Source organism: Haemorhous mexicanus, chromosome 2 (assembly GCF_027477595.1).
Source record: "Haemorhous mexicanus isolate bHaeMex1 chromosome 2, bHaeMex1.pri, whole genome shotgun sequence".
NCBI lineage: Eukaryota > Metazoa > Chordata > Aves > Passeriformes > Fringillidae > Haemorhous > Haemorhous mexicanus.
Window position 1 is genome coordinate 114,476,082 of NC_082342.1, and position 18,567 is coordinate 114,494,648.

The window sequence follows — 18,567 nt, forward strand, 5'->3', positions numbered from 1 at the left end:
CCCTCTGCTCCCCCGCACCTCCCGGCGCCTTCCCGGGGAAGCGGGAGTTCTGCCACCTCAGCGCCGCCGGCGCCGCATCGAGCCCTTCTCGCCGCCGCTCCGTGTGGGAGCGACTGCCAGCCAAACGCAAGGCGATTAACGCGGACAGTTTGCCCCAGGGGGGATTTTTAATCGCTTCGTTCAGGACCCTGCGCGAAAAGGCTGAAGAGACGCTCGGAGCTGCAAAAGCTTCCCTCACCGAGGGCGCCGGAGCAGCAAGCAGGGCGATGGGAATTCAACGCCGGACCAGGACGGCCGGGGCTGCCTGCCTGCTCTGCGCCGCTGCTTATCTCTGAAGGTGGAAAAATGAGAGTTGTCTGAAGTTGTCCCTAATAAAGCTCCCATCCCCTCCCAATCCAGAAGCGTTTAATAGAGACACTACATCTGGGGAAAAAAAAAAAAAAAAAAAAAAAAAAGAAAAAAGTGGGGGTCGCCCAATGCACGGGAAAAGGACACAGAGTCCAGAGAAAAGCACACACGCCCCGCACATACACAGACGCAGCCGGGTCATGGCCAGAGGGTTGGCAATTCATGAAACTGCCATCACGGGCTTTGGAGTTTCACTGCGACTCTTTAAAAAAACTCGCCCGACTCAAAGCAGAAGTGAAATATCCACCATCTGAATGAAACCCGAAACGGCAGCCGCACCGCTCAGCTTCCTCGCAGGGGAGCCCTGGAAGCCGCCGAGTATGGGGAACGGGCAGTGGTCCCACCGTGCTGGCCGACGGGGAGCACTGCCCCGAATAGCAGCCGGGTTTGATCCTGGTGCGGCGGGCCACGCATCTGAAAAGGCTCCCACACGTTTTTTTAATCTCCAATAACAAGCAGAAGGACACCTGGCCTATTACGCTGTAAAGCTATTTTTTATAAAGATGTTTTAGGGCTAGACATTAAAAGTTATTAGATTGAACACACGTGAGTTACAGGCACACAGCTGGAGGGGAGGCCTCTGTTGGATTTTTTTTTTCCCCTTTCCTAGGAAAACCTCATTAAAATTGCTTCTTTCTATATGAAAGCAGAACTAGCGCGTTTCCTGGCGAGGTGGCCGCAGCTTCCCGGCTTCATTGATCTGGGCTTTGTCTCTCCCCACAGGTCTGGATCTGCGGTGCCAGGAGCCCGCACTTGCATCACAAAAGTCGCCCGCTTCCCTTCCCCCTGGCTGCGAAGTCCGGATCACAACTGTGTGCCTACAGCTTAGGGCTGGATGCTTGGGGCAGGGGTAGTTGGGTTTTTTTGGTTTTTGTTTTGTTTTTCGCTAATGACTTAGAAGTTATCTCGGAGTAAACTTACTCCGCTTTTATTTTTAACCGTAAACTTTCTTTGTGAACGCAGCTTCCTTCGTGGTGGGGAGGAACAGACCCGCGCTTGTTCGCCTCTGTGCCTTTTTTGTTCCCTGGGTCCCCGAGCTTTGCAGCGGGAGGCTGGCGGCTCCCGGCGAAGACATTGGGGCTTCAGTTCGCTCCTCCCGCGGCCTGCCCCGGCCGGCTGCGCGCCCCGCCGCCTTCCCCAGCGCGGCTCCGCCGGGCACCGCCGAGCTAACCCCGGAAAATTCAAAGCATGCTCTTGCCTTGCGGATTACCGGGCGGCCTCCCCCCCTCCCACACGCCCTATAGGGAGCTGACCCCTGGGTCAGGCCGCTGCACACTGCTCTCTCTCCCGGAGGGCAGGGGGGCTCCGCTCTGCCGCTGCTGTTGCGGCCGCCGAGAAGCGGGGCGAGGATGCGCTCGCAAAAACGGCTGCTCCGATAATGCTAAGTACTTAACCTCCTCGTAAAGACAAATCCATTGTTAATGGCAGAATAGGCTTCTCGCAGGAGGCTTCCAAGTGGGATGGCTTTATGCCGGCTCTCATTTACCTCCAGCGCCGCCTCTAATTGGAAGCTTCCCCGCGCCCCTGGCCCGCGCACCTCTGAAAGTTGAGGGTTAAACCGCAGGAGTGGAGAGCCGGGCCCTGGCCCTTCCACGGCCCGCTCCCCTGCTCGCCAAACGGCAGCCGAGCACGCGAGTCCTTCGGGCACGGGAAATGAGACAGAGGGGAGATGGGCGCTGCGAAGGTAAAATGAATTAATGCGAGCGAGGTGCTCAGACAGCCTAGTGATGAGTGCTAGGAAAAGCCTATAAATAACAGATCACTGTCCTAAGCTCTGAATTGCCCCGGCTGAGTGTGTCTTAAATCAGACCTTTATCATTGGTTATTGTAAGGCTGTTTTTAATGGAAGTGTAGAAATCTGAATAACAAAACAAGACAAGCCTCAATTGGCGTTATACAGGGTCTGCAGCGCTTTCAGACCTGACACGGCGTCAGCATATTGTAACACCGCCATGCAAACTCCCCGTGCAATCAAAAGGGTTTTGCATAGCAGAAGTACTATAATTTTACTTCGTAGTTCAAGGCTACTCCGTTGACAGGATATCCATAATTTTCTTTCCATCTCCCCAGAAGAGCCCGAAACGCGCCTGGTTCACGGACTAAGCGCCGCTATCTTTCTTACAAAGGCGAATGACAAATCGCTCCGGTTGCGTTTGCTTCGCTCCGCACCCCTTCCCCGCTCCACCAAACAGCGGAGACGCCCGCGATCCTCCGGTGCCCGCTCGGCGCCCGGAGGGGACAGTCCGGAGGGACAGGCAGACAAACACTCGCACTATCGGCCTGCCCCCAGACGGATAGCTCGGCCTGCCGCGCCGCGGCCGGGGGAAGCTCTCGCCGGGCCCGGGCAGAGCTCAAAGCTCGCAGCGCCGAGCCCACCGGGGCTCGATGCGCGGCCCGGGCCCCGGTCTGGGGAAGGGGGGCGGCAGCCCAGCTGCAAGAGGAGGGCAGGCTGGCTGCGAGCTGCCCCCTCCACCTCTCCCACTTGCATACCACGGCCATTTTGTCTGCTTGCGGCGCGCCCGTGTGCGTGTCCCCCGCCCCCGCCCGGTCCCCTCGGGCTGCTGCGGGCGCTGCCCCGGGCGCGGGGGCCGGGCCCTGCCGGCGGTGAGGCCGGCGGGGCAGGCGGAGGTGAAAGGCGGGTGGCCCCGGCAGCTCCTGAGAGCGGAGAGATGCAGCCGCTAGGCAAGGCCCTGCAGGGGAGGGGGCGTGCGCCGCACAAGTCTGGAGAGGAGTAAAAATAGCGCCGGCGAGGTTGTCGGTCTCCTCGCCTCCCCCCATCCCAGCGAGGGACAGCGGTGGGGCTCGGCGGGAGGGCGGCGTGCAGGGCTCGAGGGGCGAACGGGAACGGGAGCCAGACAAAATCCCGGCCCGGCGGAAAGGGATGCGGACGAGGTTGAGCCTTCGCCTTTGAAGGCGACGCGCGGGAGCTGGAGGCTACAACCCCTTTTCCCGGTGGGGGTCCCTGAGCCCCGGGAGGCGCGGACTGCGGCCCGTCCCCGTCTCTCGGCGGCCTGGGGAGGAGCGGTAGCGAGCGGTGACTTGGCGGAGGAACAGAAGCCACCATGCTCCCGAGTTTAAACATAATACGGCGGCCGGGGGAACCGCCATGGTTTGAAGGTGTGTTTGTGCAGACTACAGCTTGTATGTTAATAATTGGATACAGTCGATGAATCACCTCCGTCCTCCTTCTGGTTTTGTTTTTGTGTTGTGTTTTGTTTCGAAGGGGGTGGGGAGAGAAAGCGAGGAGACGGTGGCTCGGCGCTGAATACCAATTCCGAGCCCGGGTTCATAAACACTGGGGTTATTCACTCCGCCCCAGAGGTGACAGCGGAGGCCTCCGCCGCCCTCCGCGCCCGCGCCCCGCGGCGCGGCCCCCGGGCTCGCCAGCATGCCGAGCGGGATTTGCGCCCCGGCTGGAAGCCCGGCAGCGGCGGGTAGCTCGTTGGGGTGCATACATATGAAATGAGAGCCTGCAACATCAAAGCAGCAGCAGAGCGAAGGCAGGGAGGGGCTCTCCGTGCGTACATGTGTGTACCTTTCCAGAGAAAAGCCCTTAATTTTTAAAATCGGACAGCCCCCCCTCCCGCCCCTTCACTCGCATGGCAGACACGCGGATTCTTTAGTCCTGTACTTAACACTTCACAGTGTTTTTAGCAATTAAGGCGAGAGGGGGGTGGGTATAAAGATAAGCCACTTTTTCGCCCTGCAAGTGTGAAAGATAAGATAACAGTAAGCTGGGGCAAAACGTCTGCTTACAACCTCCCCCCAGCGATTCTGATCGGTCACCTCTTATCTCGTAAAATGTTCATTTCGAAAACAGCTTCAAAAATCCAAGGGAAAATAAAAGTATTTTCCGTTCAGAAGTGCCATTTAAAACCCCGTCCTCACTTCATCTCTCTACATCGTCGTTCCCCCGAGCCCCCCCCCCCCCCGCGCCATCACGGTACCCAAACAAGGGCAGCAGCCGCTTCATAGAGCGCCTCTCGGAAGCCAAATCACGCAGGTAATCAGAGGACCGAAACCTGTCAGGCGCCGAGATTAGTGGCTCCCCGCCGCTCCCCGGCCGTGCCCGCTTGCCGTCCCCGTCGCGGGCGGGGGACCCGGCCCCTCGCTGCCCTAGAGTGGGCAGAGACCTGTGCTCGGGAAAGCCTCGCGCCGGCCCCACGGGTGAGGCAAAGCGAGAGCCGGGCTGCCTTGCCTAGTTCGTTTCTCCGCAGCACCCCCGACGGCGACACTCCCCCACCCCGGCCTGTCCCCGGCCAAGCTGCAGGATCCGCTGTGGGCGGGCCGTGCTCGGCGTCGAGTCGGTTCCGATTCGGAGCCTCTCGGCCGCCCCCGCGCCCCGCTGCCCGGCAGGCACAGGCGGAGGGCGTGTGCGGGCAGGGTGCCCGGTGCACACGGCGGTGGCCCTGCCCTCTGCGGCACCGGGCAAGGCCCCGCCGCTCCCGCCCCGAGGCCCGCGGGCAGGATGCGGGCGCTGTTCCGTCCCGGCCCGGCGCGGCTGCCACGGCCACGGCCGGGGTTACGTGCTGCTTCCCAGTACCCGGGGGCCTCCCCCTGGGCCCGGAGTTTCCCCCTCCCGTCCTTGAGCCGTCGCCACCTGCGATAAATCGAGATGTCGAGTAGAAAAGGCTTCCCGACCCCTTCCCGAGGGCAAGAAGCGGCGCTGCCGCGTCCTCGCTGCCCTGGGAAACCTCCACACGGACCTCCACACGGGCCTCCACGCGAGGCAGCGGAGTGTGTGTGGCGTGGGGCTGTATATGTCCCCTTGTCCCCCGGCAAGACGCATCGAGGGCACCGCACGGGAAACGCGATAGCAGCGACCCCGCGCTGCCCCAACGTGCTTAGGGCCGGAGCAGGGCAGGGCTGGCTCGGAGGAGAGCCAAGACTGTGGGGGGGGGCTTCCCCAGGCTCGCCACACCCCCGATCTGCTCCTGCCGCCGTTCTCAGAAACCCGTCGGTGCTGTGCTCTCGAAGTGAGTGGGTCAGCAGCTGATGACAAGGGGAAAAAAGAAGAGAGCGAGAGAGCGAGCGAGCGAAAAAAACTCCCTCCCAAACCCTAGCCTGGCGCGATTACTCATCCCTAGAGTTCCCCTAAGTCAGAGAAACTTGGCGAAGTCCCAAGGCCGAGCCGTTAACACGGTCTGAGGCTCCCCGGGCACCTTCCGCCGCCGGGCCGGGGCCGAGGGGGCCGGGGCTGAGGGGCCCGGGAGGCCAAGGCCATCGGGGAATGCGCGTCCCCATCCTCGGTGATGTTCGCGCTCGAGTTATTGTGGAGCGTTTTATCTTCACAGTCACATCGGCAGCTAACGAAGCTCGGCGGCTGCAGCCCACACGACTTTGGTTCTCTGCATTTATCCTTCAATAAAAGCCGATTCCTTTATTAGAAACAGGAGACGTGTCTCCTACCGCCCCTATCAAATCCCAACTGGCAAGGCACAGCCGACACCTCCCCCTCAGCCCCCCCTGCCCGAGAGGGGCAGGCGGCACCACCCCATGGCCCACGTCCCCTTTCCCGCCTGACCCCCCACCGCGAGCATCCCGCACTCCCCCGCTTCAGCCCCCGCCCCCCCCCCGCCGAACAGGGGCAGCCCTCGTCCCCGTCCACCGGGGCGACCAACGCCCCCTCCCCGTGATCTCTCCCGAGCAGGAGAGGCCAGCCGGCCCCTCCCGCCCCAAACAGCCCGCGCCGGCACGGGCAGCCGCCACCCCTCCCCTGCCAAATCAATCGCCCCCACCAGGCGCACCCACACGACTTTCGTTCCCCTGCATTTATCGTTCAATAAAAGTCGTTTCCTTTATTAGAAACAGAGGAGACGCTTCTCCCTCCCACCGCCCTCACCTCATGCCCCCTCCGCGGGCGCAGCCGGCGGCCCCCCTACCACGTCGCCCCCCGCCGAGCGCGGACCGCCCCACACCCCCCTCGCTCCACCATCACCGCCCCCTAAAAATAACAATAACAGTAATAACAATAATAACAGCCGCCGTCCCCAGCAGTCGCGGCAGTCAGCACCCCCTCCACCGAGCTCAGCCCCCCCTCCCCTTTCCTCTCAAATCCCCCATCGCTAGGCGCAGCCAACCGCCCCCCCCGCCCGCCCGCCTTTCCCCAGGCGCAGCCAACGACCCATCAAATCCCCTGGCCAGGCACGGCTCGGCCCCCGCCCGCCTCGCTGCCCCCCCGGGCACCGAGCAGGTCTGCGCGGCGGATGCTTGTGTGCGACTCCGATTGGAGCTGACGCTCCACCGCTACCGGGCGGGTAATGTTTCCCCGGGCGCCGCCGGGAGAGCCGGTGCTCGGAGGATGCCAGCCCGCTTTGCCGTGCCGTGCCCCGCCGTGCTGTGCCGTGCCCCTCCTCCGCGGCGCGGAGCGCCCAGCGGAGATCTCCCCGCTGAGGAGGGGCCGGGAGGGAGCGCACTCTGTATCGCATTAAATTAATCGCTCGGCTCCGGAGGAGGCAGGTGATTCTGCCAAACACAATGAGGGGTTTGAGCGCTGCGGAATAAAGCGCTGTTCATGGGGCCGTGGGCGGCGGTGCCCGGCTCCACCGCGGGATCGCCGGCTCCCGGGCGATCTCGGTGCTGCTCCCCGCCGCCGGCCCCAGTGCGGGGAGCTCCAGCTCGGCGCACCCCACCCTCGCCCTCGGGATGGATAAAGGGAGGGCGTGGGGGGGAAACGAGCAGCCGCCCTGGGAAGCGGCAGCCCCTGGGGACGGGAAACGGGGGATAGAGGGGACTGAAGCCAGCTTTCCCCAAACACACCCCCCCTCCCCCCCCAGCCCCTGCTGTGCGTCCCATCGGGGGCGGCCCTTTGCGATGGGGGGGGCGAGAATCAGCCTCCCGGGAGGAAGCAGAGGCCGAGTGCCGGGGACCGCGCAGCTCGCCGCGTAGGGCGCCGGGGAGCGCGGGGCCCCTGGGCGGCCTCCGGGCGGACGATGCGGGGCGGGCGGCGCTGCCAGGGTTCAGGCGGTGGCAGGCGTTGTTTTCCTCGGAGAGCGGAGGAGGAGGAGGAAATCTCCGGGTTTTTAATGAGGGGGTGCAGAAGGGCTGAGCGCTGGGATTACACGGCGCGGAGACAGAGCTGCGGGCTGTGTGTGCGCGCAGGGCTGCTAGTCTCCGCCCGTCTGCCTGCTAATCGCACGTTTTCCGCTGTTAAAAAGAAACCGAGACACTGTGGCCGAGCCCAGCGCTGTCTCTGTGACTGTGACATGAAAAGATGGCGCTCTCTCCCCTCCCCCAGCCTCCCTCTCGGTTTACACTTCCTCCCCAACAGCTTTTGCCTTCCAGTTTTTTAAAGCCCTCTTTGCTCCTTCCTTCCCCCCCTCTCCCCCGGCCGGATACCACCAGCTTCCCAGCCGGTCGGTGGGTCCCTCTGTTGCGACGATTTTTTTTTTTTTTCCTTTTTTCTTTACCTCGCTATTTTCGCCTCTCCCTTTTCTCGGAAACCTCGATCTCTTTATGTCTCGCTCTTTTGTGAACTTCAGCGGCAGTTTGCAGGAGGCGGGGGGAAGGGGGAAAGGAAAAGCGGGGAGGGGGTTATCCCGTCGCTTCTGCCCCCCATCCATGTCCTCCCTCTCCCCGGGGGCAGCGGGGGCAGGAAAGTGAGCCGGATCTAGGTGCGTGGGTGTCGGGGCGGGCAGCGGGGAGGCTCTGGGAGGTGCCTGCCCGCGCCGGCGACCTGGTCGCGCTGCGGTTGACCTGGTCGCCACGGGAGCGCTGGCCGAGGGGGCGAGCCGCGCTGGGGCGATGCAGCGGGAGGCAGCTCCGTCGGAGGAGTTTACCTGCCTAGAAACCTCCGCGCACCAAGGTGGTCCCGGCTCCCGGAGAGGGTCCACGGAACTGGCCGCGGCCCCGCTCCGAGGCAGGAGGGCTACTCGGCCGCCTTCCCCATCACTTCTTGCGTTCATCACCAGACCGCTCTAAGTGCTAAGTTGTTTTTGTTTTTGTTTTTGGGGGGTTTTTTTCTTTTTTTTTTTTTTTTCCTAAGCCTGCAAATTAAATTCAGCGCCGCTCTCCTATTTTAGTGTCTGTTATGTTAATTGCACTTAGCGCTGGGGCGCTGCTCGCCAGGGATGTATGAAGGCCTCGGAGATTACCCGCAGACTCTTTCTCGGACTTTTCTGAGGCAGCAGCAAGTTCCGAGGGACTAAGAGGGAGTCTTCAAGATCCCATGTCCTTTCGGGGCGTGCCGCTGCTGGCCGGCACCTCTAAACTCGGGGCCAGCGACTCTCGGCTGGCAGGTCAGGCTGCCAGCAACTCCCTGTGCACCCGCAGATCTATTTGCATAAGGATTTGCATTGCGGGACGACAGGTATTTTTCCTCCCTGTGGATGGTAAAAATGCAAAATTAGCGTGACTGTTTCCAGGCAGAGAAGCCACGACTACGTGATCTCGCTGAACCTGTCGGTTGTGCTCTCTGGAGCAGCAGCGAAACCGGACACCTTTATCAGTGACCCCCGAAGCCGTTCTCCCGGGCGTTCGCTGTACTTATCGCCATCTAACCCTAGGCAGCCCGCGAGGGCCGTATCACGGCCTCTATCCTGCCCCGGGATGTCCGTGCGGCTGGCTGTGCCCCGCGGTGTTACCCAGCCACTCCGGGAAGGAGCAGGCATGTGCAGCCCTCCCCGGCATGTCCCTTCTCCGGCGTCTACTTCATCTATTCGTTATCAGGGGACGGCGTGTGGAGTGACTGAGCCTAATAAGTTGTCCACTTGTTCATTTCAGGAGCATTGATTTCTGGTTCCAAGGCACTCTGTTCTAGCTCTGGCTACAGCTGCGGGGCATTTCGCAGCTGGTCCTTCGCCTAGACAAATATCAGCGAGAATGTGAGCGTTATTAGCCACATAAATAAATCATTAACGTGCACACAAATGTTATTTTAGCATAACTTCCAGGGAGAAAATATCCCGGCGGGGCAAGGCGGCCAGGCGTGCTACGTTGGACCGGCCTCGTCCCGGGCTGCCTGGCAGCGGCGGGCGGGGGTCGGCGCCCCCCCGGCACGGAGAGGCACCGCTCTCCGGCTCCCGATTGAACATTAACAGGGCCGGCCGGCGTGGCACGGCCGTAGGGCCTTGCTTCGCAGACCTTTGTCTGCTCTCCCGAGGCCGGGCGGGGACGCGAGGCGCTTTACTCCCCAAACGCGACGGCGCTAATGAGATTACCGGCCGGCTGGCCGCGCCTGGGGCCGGGAAGCGCCGAGCCGGCGGGCAGAGCCCGGCCCGGCCCGGCCGCTGCGCCTCGTTAGTGCGGAGCCCGGGGCAGGAGCGACGTTTGCTCCCGGCCTCCCGCGAAGCGCCGGCGGCTCCCCCCGTGCCCCGGCGGCGGAGAACGAGGAGCGGCAGCCGCCGCCGCCCGGGCCGCGCTCGCCCTGCCCCGCGGAATCCCGCGGGTGCCAGTAAAGCCCTGCCTGGGAGCCCTGCCAAGGCGGTCTCGCTTTGATATTCCGCGCCACGGCCGCTCCTCCGCTTGCTCCTAATCACGCAAATGCGAGCTTGCCCCGGCACTCTCCGTAATAAACACTGAGCGCGTTTCGCTGGGCGCCCAAAGTAAATACTGTATCGGAGAAGCTGGGCTGCGCTGGGGAGCTGAGATCTTCCACTTTTTCGCACTTAGCAACAGACTGAGGCGTCGTGCGCGCCCTCCCCGAGCCAGGCTCGGTGTGATTTACTTTCTGGTTGCAATGCAGATACACACTTGTCAGTTCAAGGGCAGGACAGAAACTGTGCAAGCGGAGTCTTGTGAACGGAAATCTCCCATTTACGAGGTTTTGCTCCAGCACCAAAAGCCACCCTCCAGCACCTTTGTTCTGCATGCAGCTGCTTTTACACACACACACACACACACACACACACACACACAGCCCTCCACCCAGCCACATCACCATCCAACCCTTCTTCCCGCGTCTCACTCCTCAGATGGATTCTCAGCTTTTTCCCGACTGACCCTGGGGGAGGCGGTGGGGGGGAGCAAAGGGGAGGGAGCCCGGGAGAGGTTGATGATGAATGACAAGGCAAATGATAAGAGCCGAAGCGACAGCAAAAGCAAACAGAAGTGGTCTCTCTCTCAGGCCCCAGAACCGTCCGCGGCCACGGGAGTTGTGCCTGTGCCATGAAGGCAGGGTTGGCCTCCGCAGGCAGCCCAGCTTCTCCGGGGCGAGATAAACACATTTCGGTCACGTGGCGAGCCTATACGGTGCCATGCTCCTATTTGCCTTCCCCGCTCGCTTTTCGCTTCTCACAATAACATGCCATCCGCCAGCCAGCTCCGAGGCTAACCTCACCTCCCTGGCGCCTGGCCAGCCCGCCCCGGCCCGGCCGTGCAGGGAGAAGCCGCGACTCCCGTGGGGAGATTGCAGCCCGTCCTGGGGCTGGCAGCAGCCCAAGCTAGAGCTGGGGAAGCGTCCGGCTGCATCCTGGTTTGGGGCTGGAACGGGAGTTGGCTGCCCGGGGGCGGGAGCAAGAGCTAGGACTGGCCACATCCCCAGCACAGGGCTCAGGAAGAGCGCGGTGTCCCCGCAGGGTGGAGTTTCGCCCGGGGCCCGCAGGTGCGGGGCGTATGCGGGTGGTGCTGCCTTCAGGGCGGGGGGAACCCCGCATCTCCGTCAGGATGTCCGGGCGTCGAACGGGCTCCCAAGAGAGGTGGGGGGAACGGGGCACCCGCGGCGAGACGCCAGCTTTGCTGTTTTAAAATGGCTGAAAAGGGTGTCCCCGGGCATCCCCTTCCCGGTAGCAGCAGCGGCGAACACCGTCGCCCCGAGCACCGCGGGCGCCGGCGGCGGCCCCGGTTGGTTACGGGAACAATGAGCCACCGCGGGCGCGCCCGGTGCCTCCCCGCTGCCGGGGCCGGCCGGGGGCAGCGCCGCGGGGCCGGGGAAGGCATTCGGGGGGAACGGGAGGCTGGAGCCGGCCAAGCCCCCCCTCCCCCTCCCTCCCCCGCCCAGCGGAACGAGCGTGCCGTTTAATCCCTTTATCCCCGCTCGCTGGTGGCGGTGCGAGCCGCCGGGCCGGGAGCCACCCGCCAGCCACCGGGGAGGCAGCGTGCTGGCTCGGCGCCGCAGATGTCGCCGGGTGGGAGTAGGGAGCCGATCCCCAGCGGCACCACCTCCACAACGGCAGCAGCCCCCGGGGACCCGGGCACCGCCAGACCGCGCACCGGAGGGTTCGCACCCTCCGGAGCCCCCGAGGGTTTCCTGCCGTCGGGCACCGCAGCCGTGCCCCAGCACCCCGCTCGGGGCCCGGCCGCCTCCGTATCTCGTTTTCGGGGCAGGCCTGTCTTCTGTCTCCGCGGGAGCACGGTCTGCAACCTCCCCTCTGCCCGGAGCCCCTGGCCGAGCGAGGGGCAGCCCTCGGTGAGGTGCCCAGGTTGCAGCCCCTGCTCCGAAATCCGGCAATTATGCAAATGCCCCGGACGCTCTCCCCTTTGATCTGAACTTCCTCGCAATGATCCCTTCTCATTACGGGGCATGAAAATGCCTCTCGGACGTGTAAAGTGAGCTACAGAGCTCCTTTCATTCCCTTTTGTTACCCGCACCGGGCTCATCTCTCCAGCCCCGCATTCCCCAAGCGCCGGGAAAGAGGACCGAAAGGGGCTCCCGGGGGAGGCGGCGGGACGTGGGAGCAGCCCGGGCCGCCGGTTGTCATGGCGAGGCCAAGCGTATTCCCAAGTTATGTGCGACTAATGGGTTTGTGCCCCGCTCGGCTCCGGGTTCACCTTTCCCCCCGCTGCTCGGCTCCCCGCCGACCTCCCCGCCCGCGCCCCGGGAGGCAGCGGCGGCGGCCCCCGCCCCGGCCGAGCCGCGGAGGGAGCCTCGTCCCTCTGACTCACTGCCTGCTTATCAAACGCAGCGGGGCTTGGGGGCGCGGGCGGAGGGAGGCGGCTGAGGACTCCCGTCGACGGGAGTGCAGTCCTCGAGCGACTTTAAACTCCATCTTCTGCTGCGCTCCTTACCACCTCTTGTTTCAGTTTTGATAACTGAGGCTAACGAGGCACTGAATGTATCAGAGGTTTAGAATGTCTACGCAACCGTGGATATGATTTTCAAGACTCCCAGGAGCCATGGCTGGGATTTTCTGTTATCTTATTTTCTCTCTTCTCTTTTTTTTTTTTTTTTCCTTTGAAAGGATATTAAGAAAGTTTATGCTGTCTTGAAAACTCCTCCTCCTCTGTAAGAAAAACATTCTGACCATTTGCTGGAGGCCATTTTATGAAACCTCATGGAGGTTAATAGCTTGCATAATTTCAGGAATACCAGGTCTCTCCTTAATACCTTCTTCTCATTCTCTGCCATTTACTCAGACAAACCAGGAGCTCTGGAGGCCAAGCACTCCCCTGACAGAAAATGGATTCTTACCTGAATCCTCCTAACTGAGGGGCCTGCACCAGAAAACGAATGGACTTCTTCCCTGCTCTGCTCATACACGGTGCTGAGAGAAAACCTGCAATGTATCTGTGAGACTAAGGGATGCACATGAAAGAGTACACAGTGTTAGGAGCCTACCCTAAGTATGGAGGTTGCATTTTTCATTTTGCCGGAATTTGCTGTTTCATCTAGAGAAGCACTGGTAGATATGGCATGAATGAAATTGTGCTGCTGCAAAACAAAGCTGAGCAAATGGGAGAAGGAGAATTATTTGAACTGCTTCTAAAATGTTGTCATGTTTGTTAACAGCTGCTTAACTCCAGCGTCTAACAAGCTCTTGGAAAATAAGTTTATTAATAAAAAAAAGAAAAAGGCAATGCCCCTGCTTGCTTACAATTAAATGATGACAGCTTATAATGCATTCCTTTGAGACCTCCAGTAATATCAGGACTCTGGGGACTGGAAATACCTAATTCATAGATTTTTTAAACCAAGAACGGACTGTTATGATCAGCTGGTCTGACCTGCCACATATCATGGGCCAATGAATTTCAGCCAGACGTTCTTGTATCAGACCCATAAATTCTGCCTGAGCTTTTAACTTGGCATCCAATCTTGCTCTGAAGACTTTTAAGTAACAGGAAAAACCACTGCTTGCCTCAGTTGTTCCAGTGGTTATGTCCCCTCACTGTTTTTTTGGGTTTTTTTTAAACTACCTATTTCTGCTCAGAATTCATAGAGCTTCATTTTCCAACATAGGATCTCATTATGCCTTTGTCTGCCACATTAAAGAGATCTTGACTATCAGAAATCTCCCCATAGAGACACTTAGGGCACTTGAAGACTATGATCAAACCAAGTCATAGCCTCCTCTTGGATAAATTAATAGATGGGATTTCTTTCGTCTTTTGCAATAAGATGCGATTCCCAGACTTTGAATCACTCTTCCAGCTCTCTTCTGATCCCATATTAATTTGCCAATGCACTTTAAACATGCAAACACCACAACAGAGCCGGACACAGTATTGCAGCAACAGCCCCATTCATGTCGGAAGCACTAATGGCATAATTAAGCTTACTTGTTTAAAACCCTATGCAGATTACTTTTATAGATAGCTTTAGCAATACTGACTTTATTAAAACCCCATTTGAAAAGTCACCTGTCTTCATGCAGACTAGTGTTGTTCATCAAAATCACAGTGCTGATCATCGCTTGACCAAAGTGCAGAGCTAGCTTAGTTTTTCTGGCTGGGGCTTTTTCAGTGCTCCATCAGCCCTAGCCTTCAGTAGGGCTTCACTTTTTTTTTCTTTTGTCTATAAGGACCAACTGCTGCATATTCTCACCTGGATGTACAGTGACAGAGAAGCATGGGCAGAGCTTCACTACACCATTCCCTCTTTTCCCTGTCCCTCTCTTATGGTACCAAAGCCCTCATTAAGTTGCTCCAAGACTTGGGGTAGTTCAGTCCTTTCAGTGCCCCAGTGATGGGGCTCAGTTTTGGGATACTCCTCCCCAGGCAGCTCACAGAGACATTCCATGAAGGCTTTTTCAGCCATGTCAAAGGGTCTGCTTTCTCAGCCCATTGCCCATCCACCTTCTCTCCAACATCTGCTCCAGAAGATGGACATTGAGCATGGTAAGACTGAGTGACATTGCATTGGGTGCTGCAAGCTGGACTCTGTTCTGCATGAGAGGTGGCCTGAGTTGAAGCCAAAATGCCCTGGATTATTTGGGTGAGACAGACTCCCAAAAGCCTCAACAGTAGCTGGGATTGCATTGTGCTGGACTTTGTACAGCAAGGATGAAATATTCTGACCCAACAATCTCTTTTCATATTATTTGTACCCTCAAAACCAGAATATCACGTAGGATAGACACATTCTAGGAAATGGCTGAGCCTCAGCTTCATACACTATCTCTGTGCTTCCTAGCAGGAGTCACACCTGAGCAACACTCCTGCATTTATTCTCCTCCCAAATTATAGGTCTTTTTTCCAGCTGGAGATTCAGGTTGGTCGTGGTCACACATCAGACCAAAGGTACTTTTCCTACCAAGGGCAATCAGACTGGCATCTTCTAGCTCACTTGGTTTGCCAGGCCGTCCTTACTGAGCTCTGTGCCCTAGCAGAGCTCATGGCACATGCTGGCACTAAGCTCACATGGGTGAGCTTAGTGGGTCTGCAACATGGTCACCTCCCGGTGGGAAAGCAGCTGTGACCTGCCCAGAGAAGCTGGTCCCCATGTAGGAATGATTCTCCATTTGCACAGAGCTGCACAAGGGACTTGCATGCCACCTATTTTGCCACTACCTCTGGGAATGTGATGGCAGAGCATAAAGCCAGTGTAACTACACTTTTTCTGCTAAGGTGGTCTGTGATGAAGTTCATATTTCATTAGAGAATCTAAAGGCTGCTACTGTAACACCTGTCAAGGCCCAGCCTGCATAAACCAACACCAAGACAGGGACAGCACAGGATCAAGGGTTAAGTTTCTTTTATGCTTATGCCCCATCTCACACTTTGCACCAAGCAGTTGCACCACATCTGCCCCTTTAATCATAAATTATCCATGAGCTTAAATTATTTTCCCCATGACACATAGCACAGCCTTCAAATCCTTCTAGTAGCAGCCCTCCCTTCGTTTGTACTTTCCATGTGCCCTCGTTTTACTATGAGTCAGACACAGTTGCCCTCTCTTCCTCTGACTTACACTTTCCTGCCTCAGAGGACAGATATATCAGAAGACACACTGATGGCCCAGTTTATGGATATCCTCTCATACAATGGGCATTACTCCTTTCCAGAACCACTGCTAGATAACCATCGGGTTCAAATCAACCTCTCCATTAGACCCAAGTGTGAAAAAGGGAGCACAGAGAAGTCACTTTGTTATAACAAAACACCCTTGAGTTGCACTCAATTCTAGTAAGCAGCACATTATCCTCACTTGCAGTACAAAAATGCAATTTATAATTTTAAAAAGCAATCAAAAAAATCATTCAAAGCATTGGACCTGCAGCTTTGAGGCACTGCATACTGCAGGATGGGATTGCTTCTCTTCTGTCCAATTTACCTGCACTCATCACCCAGCCACTCATGACAACCTGCACTTGCTTCTTGCCAGGCTGCTGCAGCCAACAGTATTTGGGTCTGAGTGACTCTTTTGGGGTCTGCTCCCCTCCAACTCTCTTAGGGGTTTGTCAGTGGTTTTCATGGAGAGCAGAACAAGGCTGTCTGTGTAAAAACCAATGTTGACATTTTCTTGTTTAAATATCATACATCAGAGGGGGGTCACGGGAGCCAAGGCCACCAGAAAGGGTTCCCCCACAAGCTATTATTTTCCTTTTAAAAGCACCAGGGACCCAGCAGTCTCAGCTGGGCCTCACACCCGTTGGTCTGCCCTTCTCTGTGAGCTGGCTGACTGCTGCTGGTGCCACTTAGCAAATACAGATGTTCAGGTCTTTTTCTTTCACCACGGGCCTCACTTATCCCTGTGCAGAGGTCTGCTACTGAATGAATGCATCGTTTAAGCCCTGTTTTCAAGGCCATGCAAAATACACACCCCATCCATGCTCACCTCACTATTTGCTTGCAAAAATCTACAGCGCTTTCCTATCAAATTTGAAACAAATGGCATTCAAACTTATTTTAAAAATTAATTGAACCAATATATCAACAACTTTCATGTTTTCAGAGCCTGTATGGCCCTCGCCTGGGAAATTAGAACTGCAGGAGGGTAATTTTGCATTTAAATCAATGGAGCTCTCTTTCCTGACAAGGTTGTCTTCACATGAAGCCAAGCAGCTCTACCAGGGTTCCAAAGAAGGGAGACCATTAGGTGTCCTGCACCCATGGCACACCTGATCTCCCTGCCAGGAGAGTTTCCTGGGAAGCTGTGGAAGTGTAACCCTCACATCAGCACCATATGGGGCAATGCTGCTGGGGGATCCTTCTACACTCTGCATCCCAGTTCCTCTCTCTTCCCGTTCATCCAAGCAACACCTCACCTGCTGTGCCTTATTCCATGCATTTTCCCCCATTCCTGATGTGGGAGTGTCATGCTGAGAGTGAGCAGGCTGTCAGGGTGATGTCAGATGCTGAGCTAGGAAAAAGTGTGTTTGGGGATCGCTCAGAAGAAGGAGCAGAGAAAGTGATGGAAGACATGCCCTTTCCCAGGGAGGGAACGGCTGCAGGATTTATCTTTTTATCTAAACCCCTGAACAGATTTGCTGCCAAAAGAAAGATAATCCACATTATGTGGAAACACAATTACATTCACATGAGCACACACACACAGACACACACTGTTCCCTTCTAACCACAGGACACAGACTTTGGGAGTGGTGGCCTTGGTGAGACATGGCAAAGGAGCCCATGACTAAGTCCAGGAGCTCACCTGCCTCCCTGTACCACCAGCATAGCACTTGTGGTCATCTGCCTCTCTAGACTTTACAGTTTTTTTCTTCCATTTTAGGAGCAGGCAGGAGCAATCTGTCTTCTGTGTCTACAGAGTGTGCAGCACCCTAAAGTTCCTGGCACATAACAAAAGATTTGTGAACCTGGAAAGATAAAATACTACTCAAATTTAGCATATGTTGATCGCCCTATTTATCTCTGTGTGTCCTGAGCCTTACCCTAGTCCAAAACCTCTCCTTACTGTGTTATATTTTGATAATAGCAACAGTATATTAGATGATGCAAGGCAGAGTCTACCCCAAAGAAACAAGACAGGCAGCATAAACAGAGTTTCTAAGAATATGAAGGCATCATTTAGATGGTCATGTAGTGGTCTTTAAGAACTTTCGATGACAGGACTTTTGAAATCGTTTTTCCCCTTCTCACAAGTGTTCTGAGGGTGGTGAGATGTCAAAACAGTGAAAAAGAGAGACAAGACTTGACAAACTGTAACTGGGAGAACATCAAAGGTGTAAGCCTGGCTGCAAGAAGGCCTGCAGGCTGGTGGGGACTGGGTGCCTGCAGCCTGCTACTTGCAGAAATATGACAGGCAGCAAAGAGCTGAGGTTGGAAGAGGGGCCTGGGGTACACCTGTGTTCCAAACTGAAGAAGCTTTCATACCTTTTGGTGTCCCAGCCAACTGCTCCAAGCCACTGGGGTTTGCCCATTCTGCTTTAGTAATGTTCTCCACTGCTTTGTTTTTGAGGCTTAGGCATCACCATGTAACAGCACTTCCAAGGAGATTTTAAATTGCCTTTGGAGCTGCAAGGGGACAGCAGTGGGAAGATTGTTGGAACCACCTTGGTCTGAGATGCTGGGACTTAGATCCATCCAGGCATTAATTCAGTGAAAGCCATACAGGATCAGGCTGAAAGTGGCATATTGTGCTGTTGGAAGAAAATCCACATAGTTTCAAGTACACACAAACCATTTTCTTTGGGACCTTGGAGTGCTTTACAAGAGCGCTCAAGGGACCAGGTGACTTTAAGCTGCATTCACCATGGTGAATTTCAGCTGCATAACCAAGGCTTAACACGGTGACCACAGCCCTCCCTGAGGTAGGGATGACTGCAAAGGCCAAGCCAACAAGTTGGAAAGGATTGTTTTCCTTTTTCATTGCTACTGTCTGGTTTTCCAGCTTCTTGATTCAAGCATGCTGCTTGAAAAGGGGTGTATGCTACCATCACGACACAAGCCTGTATTTTCTCTCCCTTCTGAAATGCTGGATGTACCTAGTCAGAGAGCAGCTCCATGCAGAACCCTCAGGGAGATGTAGAGACCCTGGGGCCATTTTTGCCTACTGCTCTTCGGGTTGCTCACAAGTTTCAGCCCTGCCTTCAGACAGTAAAC

General features: G+C 57.2%; 1 protein-coding gene across 2 annotated transcripts in view; it reads right to left on the reverse strand.

The window, feature by feature from the left end:
- The window catches only part of BCOR (BCL6 corepressor), an 82,110-nt gene that overhangs the window by 59,991 nt on the left and 3,552 nt on the right, over positions 1-18,567 (reverse strand). Inside the window, exon 1 of one of the 2 annotated variants that reach the window (XM_059839982.1) lies at positions 7,818-8,059. The exons of the other annotated variant lie outside the window; for it this stretch is intronic. The gene's annotated coding sequence lies outside the window, so the exon portion shown is untranslated. Of the gene's footprint in view, positions 1-7,817; positions 8,060-18,567 lie in introns of those variants that run through there. 2 annotated transcript variants of the gene reach the window in all.